Below are 19,464 nucleotides of genomic sequence, written 5' to 3' on the forward strand. Positions count from 1 at the left end.
GTTGGGTTTTGGAAAAGGAAAAAGACTTTCATCAACTTTGCTCCAGAGTGGAAAAGGCACCAAGTTCTCTCCTATAGTTAGGAGCAGAGTTTTTTTTTTTTTTTTTTTTTTTTTTTGAGATGGAGTTTCGTTCTTGTTGCCCAGGCTGGAGTGCAATGGCATGATCTCTGCTCACTGCAGTAGGAGCAAAATCTTAAACCTGCATAAATCATTTTCAGTGATCAACATCTGCATCCTCAAACTGTCCAGCAACTATTGGTGTGGTATCCACCTCCATCCCATCTTCATAATCATATTGAATCTTCTGTCCTGACCCCAGCCATATTATACTGGCTGCTCACAGACTGAGAAAGCATTTCTTCTAATCTCTCCAATGTAGCTTGGCCTTCTGCTGTTAATGGGATAATCCTGCTTCATAGGTGTAAAATTTAGGGACGTCCCCTTGTCCTCGTTCATGTGCTTCCACATCATATTCTTCTCCATCGCAGTCATCTGAATCTTCATCTTCAGGATCTGGATGCAAGGCCTGGCATTCACACATTGCAGTGAACATTGCCTCCAATGCTGATTTATCACTAGGTACAAATATAAATTCAGTAAGAAGTTCAACATCATCACTGTCTTCCTCTTCTTCATCAGCAACAGATTCTTTGGATTCTTCAAATATGTCATTCACCATAACATACAAATGTTCTCCCAGACAGTCACTTTGGTCCCTGGATAATGCAAGTAAACTAACGGTGGGGTATTCCGGTGAGAATCCTAATCCAGAGCTATCTAGCCAAGACAGGTGACTCTCAGCGATGTAAAGGGTACCAGTGCGGAGGCCCTTCCTGTTCAGCAGGTGCCCCTCTGCCGGCTCAGGTAGCAGGAAACTATTTCAGCATTTATTTTTCAATGTGCCACAATGTTAACATTGAGATAGCTTCTATGGACAGCTATCTCAAAGTATTCCTATGACCTTTGTGTTGTCCTCCCCACCCTAGACCCTCCATTTTCTTTGCTGACTATGTAACGGTATTTGTAGGGCTTCAGTTGTACATATTTGTTTAGTTTCACTTGACATATTAATTTCTATGAAATGTATTAATATTTCTTCTCACTAACTTCAGCCTTTTTCATTTGTAATATGGATTATTGAAACAATTCTCAGTGGTATTCCTTCTCCCAGTCTTCCTCAAATTAATCATCTATATTGCCATAAGAGTAATACTTCTATGTTAATTAGACCACTAAATTACTCCCATGCTTAAAGAATGTTAATGGGCTCTATACCCTCTCTAGGATAAAAGCCAAATGCCCTCATGGATCTCTCTTGCTAGCCTTTACCCTTCATCTTCATCTGGCCCCCAATTTGAACTCATTAACCATGCATCAGAATGCCTAGCATCCTTTTAACAACTTCTTTTTCCTCAAAAGTTCCCTATAATCTGTCAGAGCTCTGATGAAATTTTATGTAACCCTATTTCTACATCCAAAGTATAGGTTAACTATTTCTTCAGTGAGTTCATATGGCTACCCATTCATAATCATCATAACATTTTGTATACCATATTGCAGTTGACAATTTACAATTTATTGCCCACCTGACTCAATTTTTTGAGGACAAGGACTTTGTCTTATCTTCATAAGACAAATTTGTACCATGGTACCTGGTACAAATTAAAATTTCTGATAATTTTTAAAAATTTTAAATTGTTGTGGGCACATAGTAGGTATGGGGTATATTTTGATAGTATATGTATCATATACATACATACATATATTGATATGTATAATAATCACATCAGGGTAAATTAGATATCCATCACCCCAAGCACTTATACTTCATGTTACAAATGATCCAGTTACACTCTTTTGGTTATTTTAAAATGTATGATTAAATTATTATAGTTACCATGTTGTGCTATCAAATACTGGATCTTATTCATTCTTTCTAACTATTTTTTGGTACCTATTGGCTATCCCTACTTCCCTTGCCCCACTATACTTCCCAGCCTCTGGTAACTATCATTCTACCCACTATCTCCATGAGTTCCATGGTTCTAATTTTTACCTCTCACAAATAAGTGAGAACATACAAAGTTTGTCTTTTTGTGTCAGGCTTTTATCACTTAACATAATTACCTCTAGTTGGATTTTTGTATATGGCAAGAGATAGGTAACTAGTTTTATTCTTCTGCATATGGATATCCAGTTTTCCCAGCACCATTTATTGAAGAAACTATCCTTCTCCAACTGCATGTTCCTGGCAACTTTGTCAAAAATAAGTTCACGGTGTATGTATAGATTTGTTTCTGGTCTTTCTATTCTTTTCCATTGGTCTATGTGTCTTTTTTTATGCCAGTGCCATGCTCTTTTGGTTACTATAGCTGTGTAGTATTATTTGAAGTCAGATAATGTGATTCCTCTAGTTTTGCTCTTTTTGCTCAAGATAGCTGTGACTGTTCTGGGTCTTTTGTAATTCCATATAAGTTTTAGAATTTTTTTTCTATTTCTGGGAAGAATGTCATTGCTATTTTGACAGGGATTGAATTGAATCGGTAGACTGCTTTGGGTAGTGTGGAAATTTTGACAATATTGATTATTCTAATCCCTGAACATGAAATACCTTCCCATTTTACTGTGTCCTCTTCAGTTTCTTGCATCAATATTTTATAGTTTTCATTGGATCTTTCATGTCTTTGGTTAATTTCCAGGTATTCAACTTGCTTTGTACCTATTGTAAATGGGATTACTTTTTAAATTTCTTTTTCAGATTATTTGCTTCTGGCATATAAAAATGCTCCTGATTTTTCTATGTTGATTTTTGAATACTGCAACTGTACTGAATTTATCAGTTGTAATAATTTTTTGTGAAATCTTTAGTTTTTTTCCAAATATGAGATCATATCATTTGCAAACAAGGATAATTTGACTTCTTCCTTTCCAATTTGGATGTGTTTTTATTTCTCTTGTCTGTTTGATCTAGCTAGAATTTTCAGTGCTATGTTGGATAACAGTAGTCATAGTGGGCATCCTTGTCATGTTCCAGATATTCAAGGAAAGGCTTTCAGTGTTTCTTTTTCTATTCATTATTATACTAGCTGTGGATCTGTCATACATGGCTTTTATTATGTTGAAGTATGTTTCTTGTATAACCATTTCTTAGGGTATTTATCAAGAGGGGATGTTAAAATTCATTATTTTTCAGCATCAGTTGAAATTATTCTATCACTTTTGTCCTTCATTCTGTTGATATGATGTATCACATTGATTTGTATACATTGACCATCCTTGTATCCTTGTGATAAATCCCAAAGATGATGAAGAATGATCTTTTTAATGTGTTGTTGAATTTGGTTTGCTAGTATTTTGTAAGATTTTTACATTAATATTCATCAGGGATATTGGCCTGTAGTTTTTTTTTTTCCTTTGATTTATCTTTGGTTTTGGTATCAGGGTAATAATAATGATTATGGAAGTACTTCCTTCTCCCCTTCTTATATTTTGAGATAGTTTGGGTGGGATTGTATTAGTTTTTTTTTTTTTTTTTTTTTTTTTTTTACGTTTGGCAAAATTCAGTAGTGAAGCCATTGGGTCCCAGGCTTTTCTTTGGAGACTATTTCTTACAGCTTTGATCTCATTACTTGTTATTCATCTGTTTAGGTTTTTGATTTCTTCATGATTCAATGTTGGTAGATACTATGTGTCTAAAAACTTATCCATTTCTTCTAAGCTTTCCAACTTATTGGCATAGAGTTGCTCATAGCAGCCTCAAATTTTTGAGTTGTTTGTTGTAATGTCTCCTTTTTCATTTTTGATGTTATGAGTCTGTGTAAACATTTGTCAAGTTTATTTTATTCTTTGTCTAAAGGTTTGTCAAGTTTCTTTTCAAAAGCATCTTTTCGTTTCATTAATCTTCTGTGTTGTTTTGTTCATTCAAATTTATTAATGCTCTAATCTTTACTGTGTCTATTCTTCTCTTCTAAATTTGGATTTAGTTTGCTCTTGCTTTCCTAGTTCTTTAAGATTCCTCATTCGGTTCTTTATGTGAAGTGTATCTTCTTTTCTGATGTAGGCACTTTTAGCTATAAACTTCCCTCTCAGTACTGCTTTTGCTGTACCCCATAGGTTTTGGCATGTTGCGTTTCCATAATCATTTGTTTCAAAATATTTTTCAATTTCTTTTTTTTATTTTATTTTTTTATTATTATACTTTAGGTTTTAGGGTACATGTGCACAATTTTTTCATTGACCCACTGGTCATTCAGGAGTATAATGTTTAATTTTCATGTGTTTGTATAGTTTCCAGAAATTTCTCTTGTTATTGATTTATTGTTTTCTTCCCTTGTCATCAGATAAGGTTTGATATAATTTCAACATTTTGAATGTTTAAGTCTTGTTTTGTGGCTTAACATGTAGTCTATCCTTGAGAATGATTCATGTGCGGAGGAGACAAATGTTTATTCTGCAGGTGTTGGATAAAATGTCCTGTAAATATGTATTAGGTCTATTTGTTCCACGGTGCAGATTAAGTCTAATGTTTCCTTGTTAATTTTCTGTCTTAAATAACCTGTCCACTGCTGTTAGTGGGGTGTTGAAGTCTCCAGCAATTATTGTATTAGTCTGTCTCTCTAGCTCTAATAATATTTACTTTATATATCTTGGTGCTTCATGTTGAGTGCATATATTTTAAATCATTATGTCCTCTTGCTAAATTGACTCCTTTATCATTATGTAATAATGTTCTTTGTCTATTCTTCATGTTTTAAGTGTATTGTCGCTGGATATACTGTTCTCAGGTAGAAGTTTTTTCGTTTGTTTGTTTTTTCTGTCAGCAATTTAAATATGTCATGCTACTCTCTCCTGGTCTATAAGGTTTCCACTGAAAAGTCTGCTGCCAGGCATATTGGAGCTTCATTGTTTGTAATTTGTTCCTTTCCTTTGCTACTTTTAGAATCCTTTATCCTTGACTTTTGGGGGTTTGATTATTGAATGGCTTGAGGTAGTGGTCTTCGGGATAAATCTGCTTGGTATTCTATAACCTTCTTGTATTTGAGTATTGATATCTTTCTCTAGGTTTGAGAAGTTCTCTATTATCCCTTTGAATAAACTTTCTACCCCTAGTGCACTCTCTCTGTCTCTTCAAGGCCAATAACTCTTAGATTTGCCTTTTGGGGGCTATTTTCTAGATCTTAATTGTGCCACATTCTTTTTTCTTTTTTCTTTTGTCTCCTCTGACTGTGTATTTTCAAGTAGCTTGTCTTCAGGCTCACTAATTCTTCTGCTTGATCAGTTCTGCTACTAAGAGACTCTGGTGCATTTTTAATATGTCAGTTATATTTTCAGCTCCAAAATTTCTTTTTTTTTTTTTTTATTATACTTTAGGGTTTTAGGGTACATGTGCACAATGTGCAGGTTTGTTACATATGTATCCATGTGCCATGTTGATTTCCTGCACCCATTAACTCGTCATTTAGCATTAGGTGTATCTCCTAATGCTGTCCCTCCCCCCTCCCCCCACCCCAAAACAGTCCCCGGAGTGTGATGTTCCCCTTCCTGTGTCCATGAGTTCTCATTGTTCAATTCCCACCTATGAGTGAGAACATGCGGTGTTTGGTTTTTTGTCCTTGCGATAGTTTACTGAGAATGATGTTTTCCAGTTTCATCCATGTCCCTACAAAGGACACGAACTCATCATTTTTTATGGCTGCATAGTATTCCATGGTGTATATGTGCCACATTTTCTTAATCCAGTCTATCGTTGTTGGACATTTGGGTTGGTTCCAACTCTTTGCTATTGTGAATAGTGCTGCAATAAACATATGTGTGCATGTGTCTTTATAGCAGCATGATTTATAGTCCTTTGGGTATATACCCAGTAATGGGATGGCTGGGTCAAATGGTATTTCTAGTTCGAGATCCCTGAGGAATCGCCACACTGACTTCCACAATGGTTGAACTAGTTTACAGTCCCACCAACAGTGTAAAAGTGTTCCTATTTCTCCACATCCTCTCCAGCACCTATTGTTTCCTGATTTTTTAATGATGGCCATTCTAACTGGTGTGAGATGGTATCTCACTGTGGTTTTGATTTGCATTTCTCTGATGGCCAGTGATGATGAGCATTTCTTCATGTGTATTTTGGCTGCATAAATGTCTTCTTTTGAGAAGTGTCTGTTCATGTCCTCTGCCCACTTTTTGATGGGGTTGTTTGTTTTTTTCTTGTAAATTTGTTTGAGTTCATTGTAGATTCTGGATATTAGCCCTTTGTCAGATGAGTAGGTTGCAAAAATTTTCTCCCATTCTGTAGGTTGCCTGTTCACTCTGATGATAGTTTCTTTTGCTGTGCAGAAGCTCTTTAGTTTAATGAGATCCCATTTGTCGATTTTTGCTTTTGTTGCCATTGCTTTTGGTGTTTTAGACATGAAGTCCTTGCCCACGCCTATGTCCTGAATGGTATTGCCTAGGTTTTCTTGTAGGATTTTAATGGTTTTAGGTCTAACATATAAGTCTTTAATCCATCTTGAATTAATTTTTGTATAAGGTGTAAGGAAGGGATCCAGTTTCAGCTTTCTACATATGGCTAGCCAGTTTTCCCAGCACCATTTATTAAATAGGGAATCCTTTCCCCATTTCTTGTTTTTGTCAGGTTTGTCAAAGATCAGATAGCTGTAGCTATGCGGCGTCATTTCTGAGGGCTCTGTTCTGTTCCATTGATCTATGTCTCTGTTGTGGTACCAGTACCATGCTGTTTTGGTTACTGTAGCCTTGTAGTATAGTTTAAAGTCAGGTAGCGTGATGCCTCCAGCTTTGTTCTTTTGGCTTAGGATTGACTTGGCGATGCGGGCTCTTTTTTGGTTCCATATGAACTTTAAAGTAGTTTTTTCCAATTCTGTGAAGAAAGTCATTGGTAGCTTGATGGGGATGGCATTGAATCTATAAATGACCTTGGGCAGTATGGCCATTTTCACGATATTGATTCTTCCAACCCATGAGCATGGAATGTTCTTCCATTTGTTTGTATCCTCTTTTATTTCATTGAGCAGTGGTTTGTAGTTCTCCTTGAAGAGGTCCTTCACATCCCTTGTAAGTTGGATTCCTAGGTATTTTATTCTCTTTGAAGCAATTGTGAATGGGAGTTCACTCATGATTTGGCTCTCTGTTTGTCTGTGATTGGTGTACAAGAATGCTTGTGATTTTTGTACATTAATTTTGTATCCTGAGACTTTGCTGAAGTTGCTAATCAGCTTAAGGAGATTTTGGGCTGAGACAATGGGGTTTTCTAGATATACAATCATGTCATCTGCAAACAGGGACAATTTGACTTCCTCTTTTCCTAGTTGAATACCCTTTATTTCCTTCTCCTGCCTGATTGCTCTGGCCAGAACTTCCAGCACTATGTTGAATAGGAGCGGTGAGAGAGGGCATCCCTGTCTTGTGCCAGTTTTCAGAGGGAATGCTTCCAGTTTTTGGCCATTCAGTATGATATTGGCTGTGGGTCTGTCATAGATAGCTCTTATTATCTTGAGATACGTCCCATCAATACCTAATTTATTGAGAGTTTTTAGCATGAAGGGTTGTTGAATTTTGTCAAAGGCCTTTTCTGCATCTATTGAGATAATCATGTGGTTTTTGTCTTTGGTTCTGTTTATATGCTGGATTACATTTATTGATTTGCGTATGTTGAACCAGCCTTGCATCCCAGGGATGAAGCCCACTTGATCATGGTGGATAAGCTTTTTGATGTGCTGCTGGATTCGGTTTGCCAGTATTTTATTGAGGATTTTTGCATCAATGTTCATCAAGGATATTGGTCTGAAATTCTCTTTTTTGGTTATGTCTCTGCCAGGTTTTGGTATCAGGACGATGCTGGCTTCATAAAATGTGTTAGGGAGGATTCCCTCTTTTTCTATCGATTGGAATAGTTTCAGAAGGAATGGTACCAGTTCCTCCTTGTACCTCTGGTAGAATTCAGCTGTGAATCCTTCAGGTCCTGGACTCTTTTTGGTTGGTAAGCTATTGATTATTGCCACAATTTCAGAACCTGTTATTGGTCTATTCAGAGATTCAACTTCTTCCTGGTTTAGTCTTGGGAGGGTGTATTTGTCAAGGAATTTATCCATTTCTTCTAGATTTTCTAGTTTATTTGCATAGAGGTGTTTGTAGTATTCTCTGATGGTAGATTGTATTTCTGTGGGATCGGTGGTGATATCCCCTTTTTCATTTTTTATTGCATCTATTTGATTCTTCTCTCTTTTCTTCTTTATTAGTCTTGCTAGCGGTCCATCAATTTTGTTGATCTTTTCAAAAAAACCAGCTCCTGGATTCATTAATTTTTTGAAGGGTTTTTTGTGTCTCTATTTCCTTCAGTTCTGCTCTGATTTTAGTTATTTTTTGCCTTCTGCTAGCTTTTGAATGTGTTTGCTCTTGCTTTTCTAGTTCTTTTAATTGTGATGTTAGGGTGTCAATTTTGGATCTTTCCTGCTTTCTCTTGTGGGCATTTAGTGCTATAAATTTCCCTCTACACACTGCTTTGAATGTGTCCCAGAGATTCTGGTATGTTGTATCTTTGTTCTCGTTGGTTTCAAAGAACATCTTTATTTCTGCCTTCATTTCATTATGTACCCAATAGTCATTCAGGAGCAGGTTGTTCAGTTTCCATGTAGTTGAGCGGTTTTGAGTGAATTTCTTAATCCTGAGTTCTAGTTTGATTGCACTGTGGTCTGAGAGACAGTTTGTTATAATTTCTGTTCTTTTACATTTGCTGAGGAGAGCTTTACTTCCAACTATGTGGTCAATTTTGGAATAGGTGTGGTGTGGTGCTGAAAAAAATGTATATTCTGTTGACTTGGGGTGGAGAGTTCTGTAGATGTCTATTAGGTCCACTTTATGTAGAGCTGAGTTCAATTCCTGGATATCCTTGTTAACTTTCTGTCTCGTTGATCTGTCTAATGTTGACAGTGGGGTGTTAAAATCTCCCATTATTATTGTGTGGGAGTTTAAGTCCCTTTGTAGGTCACTGAGGACTTGCTTTATGAATCTGGGTGCTCCTGTGTTGGGTGCATATATATTTAGGATAGTTAGCTCTTCTTGTTGAATTGATCCCTTTACCATTATGTAATGGCCTTCTTTGTCTCTTTTGATCTTTGTTGGTTTAAAGTCTATTTTATCAGAGACTAGGATTGCAACCCCTGCCTTTTTTTGTTTTCCAGTTGCTTGATAGATCTTCCTCCATCCCTTTATTTTGAGTCTATGTGTGTCTCTGCACGTGAGATGGGTTTCGTGAATACAGCACACTGATGGGTCCTGACTCCTTATCCAGTTTGCCAGTCTGTGTCTTTTGATTGGAGCATTTAGCCCATTTACATTTAACGTTAATATTGTTATGTGTGAATCTGATCCTGTCATTATGATGTTAGTTGGTTATTTTGCTCGTTAGTTGCTATTGTTTCTTCCTAGCCTTGATGGTCTTTACAATTTGGCATGTTTTTGCAGTGGCTGGTACCGGTTGTTCCTTTCCATGTTTAGTGCTTCCTTCAGGAGCTCTTTTAGGGCAGGCCTGGTGGTGACAAAATCACTCAGCATTTGCTTGTCTGTGAAGTATTTTATTTCTCCTTCACTTATGAAGCTTAGTTTGGCAGGATAGCAAATTCTGGGTTGAAAATTCTTTTCTTTAAGAATGTTGAATATCGGCCCCCACTCTCTTCTGGCTTGTAGAGTTTCTGCTGAGAGATCAGCTGTTAGTCTGATGGGCTTCCCTTTGTGGGTAACCCGACCTTTCTCTCTGGCTGCCCTTAACATTTTTTCCTTCATTTCAACTTTGGTGAATCTGACAATTATGTGTCTTGGAGTTGCCCTTCTCGAGGATTATCTTTGTGGGGTTCTCTGTATTTCCTGAATCTGAATGCTGGCCTGCCTTGCTAGATTGGGGAAGTTCTCCTGTATAATATCTTGCAGAGTGTTTTCCAACTTGGTTCCATTCTCCCCATCATTTTCAGGTACACCAATCAGACGTAGGTTTGGTCTTTTCACATAGTCCCAAATTTCTCGGAGGCTTTGTTCATTTCTTTTTATTCTTTTTTCTCTAAACTTCCCTTCTCGCTTCATTTCATTCATTTCATTTTCCATCAGCGATACCCTTTCTTCCAGTTGATCACATCTGCTACTGAGGCTTCTGCAATCTTCGCGTAGTTCTCGAAACTTGGCTTTCAGCTCCATCAGCTCCTTTAAGCCCTTCTCTCCATTGGTTATTCTAGTTATCCATTCTTCTAATATTTTTTCAAAGTTTTTAACTTCTTTGCTATTGTTTTGAATTTCCTCTCGTAGCTCAGAGTAGTTTGATCGTCTGAAGACTTCTTCTCTCAACTCATCAAAGTCATCCTCCATCCAGCTTTGTTCCGTTGCTGGTGAGGAACTGCGTTCCTTTGGAGGAGGAGAGGTGCTCTGTTTTTTAGAGTTTCCAGTTTTTTTGTTCTGTTTTTTCCCCATCTTTGTGGTTTTATCTACTTTTGGTCTTTGATGATGGTGATGTACAGATGGGTTTTTGGTGTGGATGTCCTTTCTGTTTGTTAGTTTTCCTTCTACCAGACAGGACCCTCAGCTGCAGGTCTGTTGGAGTTTACTAGAGGTCCACTCCAGACTCTGTTTGGCTGGGTGTCAGCAGCGGTGGCTGCAGAACAGCGGATTTTCGTGAGACCACAAATTCAGCTGTCTGATAGTTCGTCTGAAAGTTTTGTCTCAGAGGAGTACCCGGTTGAATGAGGTGTCAGTCTGTCCCTACTGGGGGGGTGCCTCCCAGTTAGGCTGCTCAGGGGTGAGGGACCCACTTTAGGAGGCAGTCTGTCCGTTCTCAGATCTCCAGCTGCGTGCTGGGAGAACCACTACTCTCTTCAAAGCTGTCAGTCAGACAGGGACCTTTAAGTCTGTGGAGGTTCTTGCTGAGTTTTTGTTTGTCTGTGCCCTGCCCCCAGAGGTGGAGCCTATAGAGGCAGGCAGGCCTCCTTGAGCTGTGGTGGGCTCCACCCAGTTCGAGCTTCCTGGCTGCTTTGTTTACCTAAGCAAGCCTGGGCAATGGCGGGCGCCCCTCCCCCAGCCTCGCTGCCACCTTGCGGCTTGATCTCAGACTGCTGTGCTAGCAATCAGCGAGACTCCGTGGGCACAGGACCCTCCGAGCCAGGTGCGGGACACAATCTCCTAGTGTGCCGTTTTCCAGGCCCGTTGGAAAAGCGCAGTATTGGGGTGGGACTGACCCGATATTCCAGGTGCCGTCTGTTTCGCCTTTCTTTGACTAGGAAAGGGAACTCCCTGACCCCTTGCGCTTCCCGAGTGAGGTAATGCCTCGCCCTGCTTCGGCTCGCGCACAGTGCGCTTCACCGACTGTCCTGCACCCACTGTTAGGCACTCCCTAGTGAGATGAAACTGGTACCTCAAGCAGAAATGCAGAAATCATCCGTCTTCTGTGTCGCTGGGGCTGGGAGCTGGAGACCAGAGCTGTTCCTATTCGGCCATCTTGGCTCCACCCAGCTCCAAAATTTCTACTGGATTCTGCTTATTTCAATTTCTTTGCTAAATTTACCTGATAATATCCTGAATTTCTTCTGTGTGTTATCTTGAATTTCTTTGTTTCCTCAGAACAACTATTTTGAATTCTCTGTTTGAAAGGTCACACATCTCTCTCTCTATTGGTCCCTGGCGCCTTAGGTGAGGTCATGTTTTCCTGGATACTCTTGATGCTTGTGGATATTCATTGGTGTCTGGGCATTGAAGAGTGAGGTATTTATTATAGTCTTCATAGTCTAGGTTTGTTTGTACTTGCACTTCTTGGGAAGCCTTTCCAGGTATTTGAAGAGACTTAAGTGTTTTCATCTATGCTTTTGGTTACTGTAGCTGTATCTGAATTAGAGGGTACCCCAAGCCCAATAATGCTATGGTTCTTGCAGACTCACAGAGGTACTGCCTTGCTGGTCTTAGATAAGATCTGGAAGAATTCTCTGGATTACCAGGCAGAGAATCTTGTTTTCTTCCCTTATTTTCATGCAAACAAATGGAGTCTCTGTCTCCATGCTGAGCTGTCTGGAGCTAGGGGAAGGGTGACACAAGCAGCCTTGTGGCCACCAATACTGGAACTGTACTGGGTCAGACCTGAAGCTAGCACAGCACTGAGTTTTGCCCAAGGCCCACTGTAACTACTACCTGGCTAGCACTTATGTTTACTCAAGGCCCTAGGGCTCTATAATCAGCAGGTGATGAAGCTAGCTAGGCTTCTGTTTTTCTCTTGAGGGTGGCAAGTTCCCCTGGTCCCAGGTGAGTCCAGTAATGCTGTCCAGGAAACAGGACAAGGAGTCAGAAACCATATAAATCTACCTGGTGCTCTATTTTGCTGTGGCTGAGATGGCACCCAAGCCATGAGACAAAGTCCTTCCCACTCTTCCCTTCCCTTTCCCCAGGCAGAGGAGTCTCTCCCCATGTCTGCCACCACTACAGGCCCATGGGGAGTACTGCCAGGGTAACACTGATGTTCACTTAGGGCCCAAGATATCTTCAGTCAACTTGTAGTAAATGCTGCCATGCCTGGGACTCACTTTTCAGGATAGTGGGCTTCTCTCTGGCCCAAGGTAGGCCCAGAAACACTGTAAGAACCAAGGGAAGAATCGGGGACCTCAGGGGCCTGTTTGGTGCTCTTCCCCACTGTGACAGAGCTGGTACCTCTGCTGCAGAACAGTCTCCTTTATTCTTCTCTCGCTTTTCTCAAGCAGAAGGGGCCTTTCTCTGTAGGCATCATTGCTGGGACTGTGCTGGGTCATACCTGAAGCCAGCATGACTCAAGAGTTTCATCCAAGACCCACAGTATGCACTACCTGCTTACTGCGCAGATTTAGAGCCTAAGGGCTCTTTAGTCAGCAGGTGATAAATTCTGCTAGGACTGGGTCCTTCCTTTTAAGGAACCAGGTTCTCTGCTGCCCCAGGGTCTGTCTAGAAATGTCATCCAGGAGCTAGGGCCTGAAATAGGGGCCTCATGACTCTCCCTGGTTCCTTACCCTACTGTGGTTGAGCTAGTATCCAATTTTCAAGAAAAAGTCCTATTTACTCTTCCTTCTCTTCTCAAGCAGAAGGAAGAAGTCTCTTTTAGAGCTGCAGGCTGCAATGCCTGGCGTTGGGAGCAAGTCATGCAAGCAGTCCCTTAGCTGCCTTGGCTCATGTCTCACTAGGCATGTGTGCCCTCCCCAAGTCCAGTGGCCCCAAGCCCAGCACAACACTTGATCTTGCCTAGAATTTGCAATCCTTATGGCCTTGATTGTCTTTCAGATTTATCTAAGACCCCAGAGCACTTTTGCCCATTGTGGTGAGGCTTGCCCAAATTCAAGTTCTGACTGCTAGGATGGGTGATTCCCTTCTGGCTAGAGCAAGTCGGAATACTCCTTCCCTAGGTTCCACCTGAGTTCTGTCCACTGTTGCTTTCTGCTGTGCCACAGCAGCATTGTACTCCAATGCAAAGTCCCACAATTGCTATCTCTACCTCCCCCAAGGTCACAGACTGTTCAGGGCATACATACCCCTATGACTATAGTCAGTCCAAGCTAAAATGCTTTCTCCATAGACTGAGTCCTAATTTAGCCTCATGTCTAGCCATTTTACCCAGCCTTTTTGTTAATGCTTAAATGTCCTCTGTAATAACACTTTGGAATTCTTTATCCCTATTTTTTCATAATATACTTCTAATATTAACATTTAGATTTTTAGACTTTCACTTTTTTTCTTCAAATTTATTTTTATACCTTATATCTGTATTTTCTGTCCATTCCTACTCTTGGCATGTGAACTTCTGACTCAAGGTATGTTTTTAGTAAAAATTCTTTAATGACATTTCATCATGTCAGTATCTTGTTTTATAGTCTACCTTTGCCTTAATGGCTGCTTTTGCAGAGATTATTTTAATCAGCTGAAAAGTTTTCTCAATACTTCAGTAGTTTTAATAGGAGCATTTTATAGATTTTCCTGTGGTTTTATGCTTATTTTTAAATGGTTTTATTTTTTTTATGGACCAGAAATAACTGGCATTTCTGCATGGGGTGGAAAAGATGTGAGCTATTTGTGTGGCTTACTACATTTTCTTTTTCTAGAAAATGATGTTTCTATAGGTACAGTAAAATATAGCACCTTTGATTTGAGAGACAGTGTTTTAATACCATGATATTCTTTTGTTTCATTAGGATGCTTAATTTCTGCCATTTGATTTTTTTTCTTTCTCGTTTCCATGATGCATCCACTTTATAACTTCCCTCTCTCCTCGGAGGTGATGCCTTTCCAAGACTGTTTCTCCACTCTTGCATACGCAAGCTCCTATCCTTTGATTTCCTAGCAGACAATTCTGATTCACAATGACTCAGTGTTTTCCCCAATCACTGTGGAACTCTCTGCGTGTGACTTTGTCTTTAGCTCACCACTGCTAGACCTTTGCTGCATTCTCATCTTTACTGTTTCCTTCTAAATTTTTGCTTTGGAATGGGCTCCTGAGCTGGCTCTGCTGCTTTTGAGTTTCCAATATAACAAATTTCAATGGAAATGGAAATTTGTAATATTATATTTTCTCCTAATGGAATTAGAAATGTAAATGACTATTAATATTCCTTGTTGATTTTGTAAGACGTGGGGAGATTTATAATTCAGTAACTTTTTTTTTTTTTTTTTTTTTTTTTGAGACAGTCTTGCTCTGTCACTAGGCTGGAGTGCAGTGCCAAGATCTTGGCTCACTGCAATCTCCACCTCCCGGGTTCAAGCGATTCTTCTGCCTCAGCCTCCCAAGTAGCTGAGATTATAGGTGCCACCACACCCAGCTGAATTTACAGGCGCCATCCAGATAGTTTTTGTATTTTTAGTACAGACGGAATTTCACCATGTTGGCCAGGATGGTCTCGATCTCCTGACCTTGTGATCCGCCCTTCTCGGCCTCCCAAAGTGCTGGGAAAACAGATGTGAGCCACCATGCCCAGCCTACTTATTTCTTAAACATCTTATTTTGAAATAATTACACAGATTTTCACAAAGGTATAAAGAAACACATACAAAGGGATCCCAACACCCTTCACCAGACTCCAGTAGTGTTAACATTTTGTACAATTATAGTACACCATCAAAATCAGAAAAATGAATTTGCTACACCACAGAATTTATTCAGATTTTACTAGTTATACATGTGCTTGCTTATGTGCATGTGTGGAGGGGTGTAGCTCAGTGTAATTTCATTATATAACAACCACTACAATCAAGACTATTAATTGTACTTCATAAAAATTCTCCCTCATACTATCACTTTATTACCACACATTCCCCCCCGCCCCAATTCATAATCTCTGGAAACCATTAATCTGTTCTCCATCTCTATAATTCTGATGTTTAATGAATGTTGAACAAATGGCATCGTGTGGTGTCTCCATTTTGTTCCACTGAAATGCAGCTGGAATCACTCCAAAAGTGGTGGGAGAAATGTTCGCACAAGAGTGCTTTGAACTGTCCTGTTATGTGGCTGTTTGAGACTCCAAAGAAAGAAGCTAACTAAACACCAGAGTAGTCAGTCCAAAGCATTTATTAGGAGAACTTAGAGTGCTACAGCAATCCACGTGATAGAGAGCAAAAGAAAAGTGATCTACCTAGATACTATCTAGGTACTAGATATTACCATTCAATGGGTAAATGGCTACATACCTAGATACATTTGCATCAAGAAGGCCGGGTATGGAATTTTTATGAGAGTTTAAGGAATTTGGCTCAGGGACAAAGCCAATATCTTTCAGTGTTTGGGGCAACAACCTAGATACCTTTATCAGTGTTTGAGAATGTTCAAGGCCTTGGTTTGGGGTCAAGCTTGCTGGGAAATACCTGCCACTCTCTAGGGCACAAAGCAGTCAAGGTACTCTGGGAATTTTTAGATAGGACACAGAAAGTAGGAAGAATTAGGGAACCCTACAAGTATCCTTTTATGATTGACTTTTTTCACTCAGCATAATTTCATTGAGGTTTATCTAAGATGTTGCATGTATCAATAGTTTGTTTTTTTTATTGCTGAGTAGTAGTGCGTGGTATGAATTTACTTTCCTTTGTTTAGCCATTTACCCATTGCATGGTAATATCTAGTACCTAGTTTTTGGCTATTAATAAAGTTTCTATTAACCTATGTGTATAAAGTTTTACATGAAAATGTTTTCATTTATTTGGGATATTCTCCAGCCAACCTAAAAAGTTATACCCACACTAAAACCTACACATGAAATTTTATGTCAACTTTATAATTGCAAAAAATTGTAGTGAACTCAGGTATCCTTCAATAGGTGAATTGATAAAATCTGTGGTATGCCCATCTGGTTTTTCCAGAGTAGGCCTTAGAGCCTTAGTCTCACAAATGATCCTAAAATGACCCTGTAACCCAACTCTACCATTCAGCTATTGTCTGAGAGCATTCCTGCTGCCCAGGGACCTGCAAAAGACACGACCATCCATGCCTCTAAAGGCAGGACTCTTGACCTCAGACTGACTGCAAATCTTTAAGCAGTTCTATGACCCCACAAAAGCCTTGCTCGGACATTGTCCAAATAGTCCTACCCACCCAGGTATGGGATAGGATAAACACCCATTTATGCCCACAGAGGCAGACCTACAGATCTTGGATTCAGCTTTGTAACTGAAACAGCCCTGTGATTCAGATCCTGTCCTCTTCAACCATACTCCCGAGCCAATCTTGCCTGGCCAGAGTTCCAAACAGTGAATGAGCAGGAGCCTTCCAAGGGACCCAGATGGCATAACATTTATCCACAGGAAACAGGCCCATCATCTGTTGACCCAACTGCAATATCCTGAAGTGGACTTTTATCCCAGAATCACCCCTACTAACCAAAATCCTGGAGGCAGTTTCATCTGACCAGGAGTCAATCAGGATCCATGCCTGCCTTTGTAATAGTCCTGCCAAACACTGACCCCATAATGAACCACACTGTGGATCCACATGTAAAGATGTCATGTGACCCGGTTGTGACCCTGCTTGGCTATAAGCCTAGAGGCAATCCCACCATTCTAGAAACCAGACAGGAGAAAGCTTTTATCTCTCAATCTGTCAATCAAGTCATGAATACAGGAAGAGGTGTTTGTGCTTCAAATACATCAACACAAATATAAGGCTACAGAGTACAACCAGGCAAACATGATACCACCAAAGGAAACAAAAACCTCCAATAACAAACCCAAAAGAAATGGAGATCTATAAATTGCCTGAGAAAAATGTCAAAATAATCATCTAAAAACTCAATGAGATGCAAGAAAAAAAACACTTAAAAAACTAAAATCAAGAAACAATAAATGAACATAGTGAGGAGTTTAATAAAGAAATAGAAACCATAGGAAGGAACCAAATAGAAACCTTGGAGCTGAAGAATACAAATATAGAACTGAAAATTTTAATAGAGATCTTCAAGAGTAAACTTGATCATGCAGAATAAGAGGACAGTGAACGTGAAGACTGGTCATTTGAAATTAGCCAGCTAGAAAAATAGAAAAAAAAAAAGAATTTTAAAAAGTATATAGAGACCTATGAAACATCATCAAACAAATTTATACATCATACAAGTGACAGAAGGAGAACATATAAAGAAAGGAGCTGAAAGCTTATTTAAAGAAGTAATGGTTGGAAACTCCTCAAATTTTGGGAAGAATATGGACATTCTCATTCATGAAGTTCATAGGTCTCTTAGCAAGATAATCACAAAGGTTACCCTGTGACACATAATAATCAAATTGCCAATAGTCAAAGATGAAATTTTGAAAGTATAGTAAGAGAAGTTTCTCATACAGCAGAACATCTATAAAACTATCAAAATATTTCTCAGCAGAAACCTTGAAGACCAGGAAGAGGTGGGATGACATATTAAAAGTACTAAAAAAAAAAAAAAACTCACAGAACTGCAATATAAGAATATTATACCTGGAAAATCTGTTCTTTAAAAATAGAGACTTTTTAATGATTGCCATTCTAACTGGCATAAGATGGTATCTCATCGTGATTTTGATTTGCATTTCTTTGACCAGTTATGAGCATTTTTTCATATGTCTGTTGGATCATTAAAAAGTCAGGAAACAACAGATGCTGGAGAGGATGTGGAGAAATGGGAATGCTTTTATACTGTTGGTGGGAGTGTAAATTAGTGCAACCATTGTAGAAGACAGTGTGGTGATTCCTCAAGAATCTAGAACTAGAAATAACATTTGACTCAGCAATTCCATTACTGGATATATACCCAAAGGACTATAAGTCATGCTGCTATAAAGACACATGCACACATATGTTTATTGCGGCACTATTCACAATAGCAAAGACTTGGAACCAACCCAAATGTCCCACAACAATAGACTGGATTAAGATACACCATGGAATACTATGCAGCCATAAAAATATGAGTTTATGTCCTCTGCAGGGACATGGATGAAGCTCGAAACCATCATTCTGAGCAAACTATCACAAGGACAGAAAACCAAATGCCACATATTCTTACTCATAGGTGGGAGTCGAATAATGAGAACACATGGACACAGGGCGGGGAACATCACACACTGGGGCCTGTCACGGGGTGGGGGACTCAGAGAGGGATAGCAATAGGAGAAATACCTAATGTAAATGATGAGTTGATGGGTGTGGCAAATCAACATTGCACATGTATACATATGTAACAAACCAGTACATTGTACACATGTACCCTAGAACTTAAAGTATAATTAGAAAAAATAAAGGAGAGATAGACATTTCCAGATAAATCAAAGCTTGAGGAGTTCACACCATTAGATCTACCTTATAAGAAATGCTAAAGGAAATTATTTCAGTTTAAACAAAAGATTACCAAGTAACAACATAAAAACAAATGAAAGTATTTACCTTTATTCACTGGTAAAGGTAAATATATGTAGCCAAATTCAGAATAATACTGTAATGGTGGTGTATAAATTTAACTCTAGTATAGAAGTAAAAAAGTATTAAAAATAGCTATTGCTACAAAAATGTATTAATGCGTAATACAAAAAGGTTAAATTATGGTATCAATAGTATAAACTTATGTGTGTGTAAACTAAAAGTGTGGAATTTTAGTATATGATATATCAATTTTGAGCTAATTAATAACTATAACACATTTTATGGAAACTTCTTGATAACCATATACAGAAATAAAGGCTTCTATATATACAAAAAAATTAAGAAAAAGGAATTAAAGCATATAACTGAAACATAGTTAGCAAATCACAAAGGAAGACAATAAAAAGAATTACCAAAGCAGAAAACAGAATGAAAACAATGAATCCTTACCTATAATAATTACAATATAACTTAACTAAATCAAAAGATAAAGTGGCTGAATGGATTTTTCAAAAAAGATTCAACAATATGATATACAAGAGACTAGCTTTAGCCTTGAAGACACATGTAGGCTGAAAGTGAAGGGATGA

General features: G+C 38.8%; 1 pseudogene; it reads right to left on the reverse strand.

The window, feature by feature from the left end:
* Window positions 1-214: 214 nt before the first annotated feature.
* Window positions 215-19,464, reverse strand: part of LOC116459817 (methylosome subunit pICln-like) — a 38,425-nt pseudogene continuing 19,175 nt past the window's right edge.

Source organism: Hylobates moloch, unplaced genomic scaffold (assembly GCF_009828535.3).
Source record: "Hylobates moloch isolate HMO894 unplaced genomic scaffold, HMol_V3 SCAFFOLD_20, whole genome shotgun sequence".
In the NCBI taxonomy this organism is placed as follows: Eukaryota; Metazoa; Chordata; class Mammalia; order Primates; family Hylobatidae; genus Hylobates; species Hylobates moloch.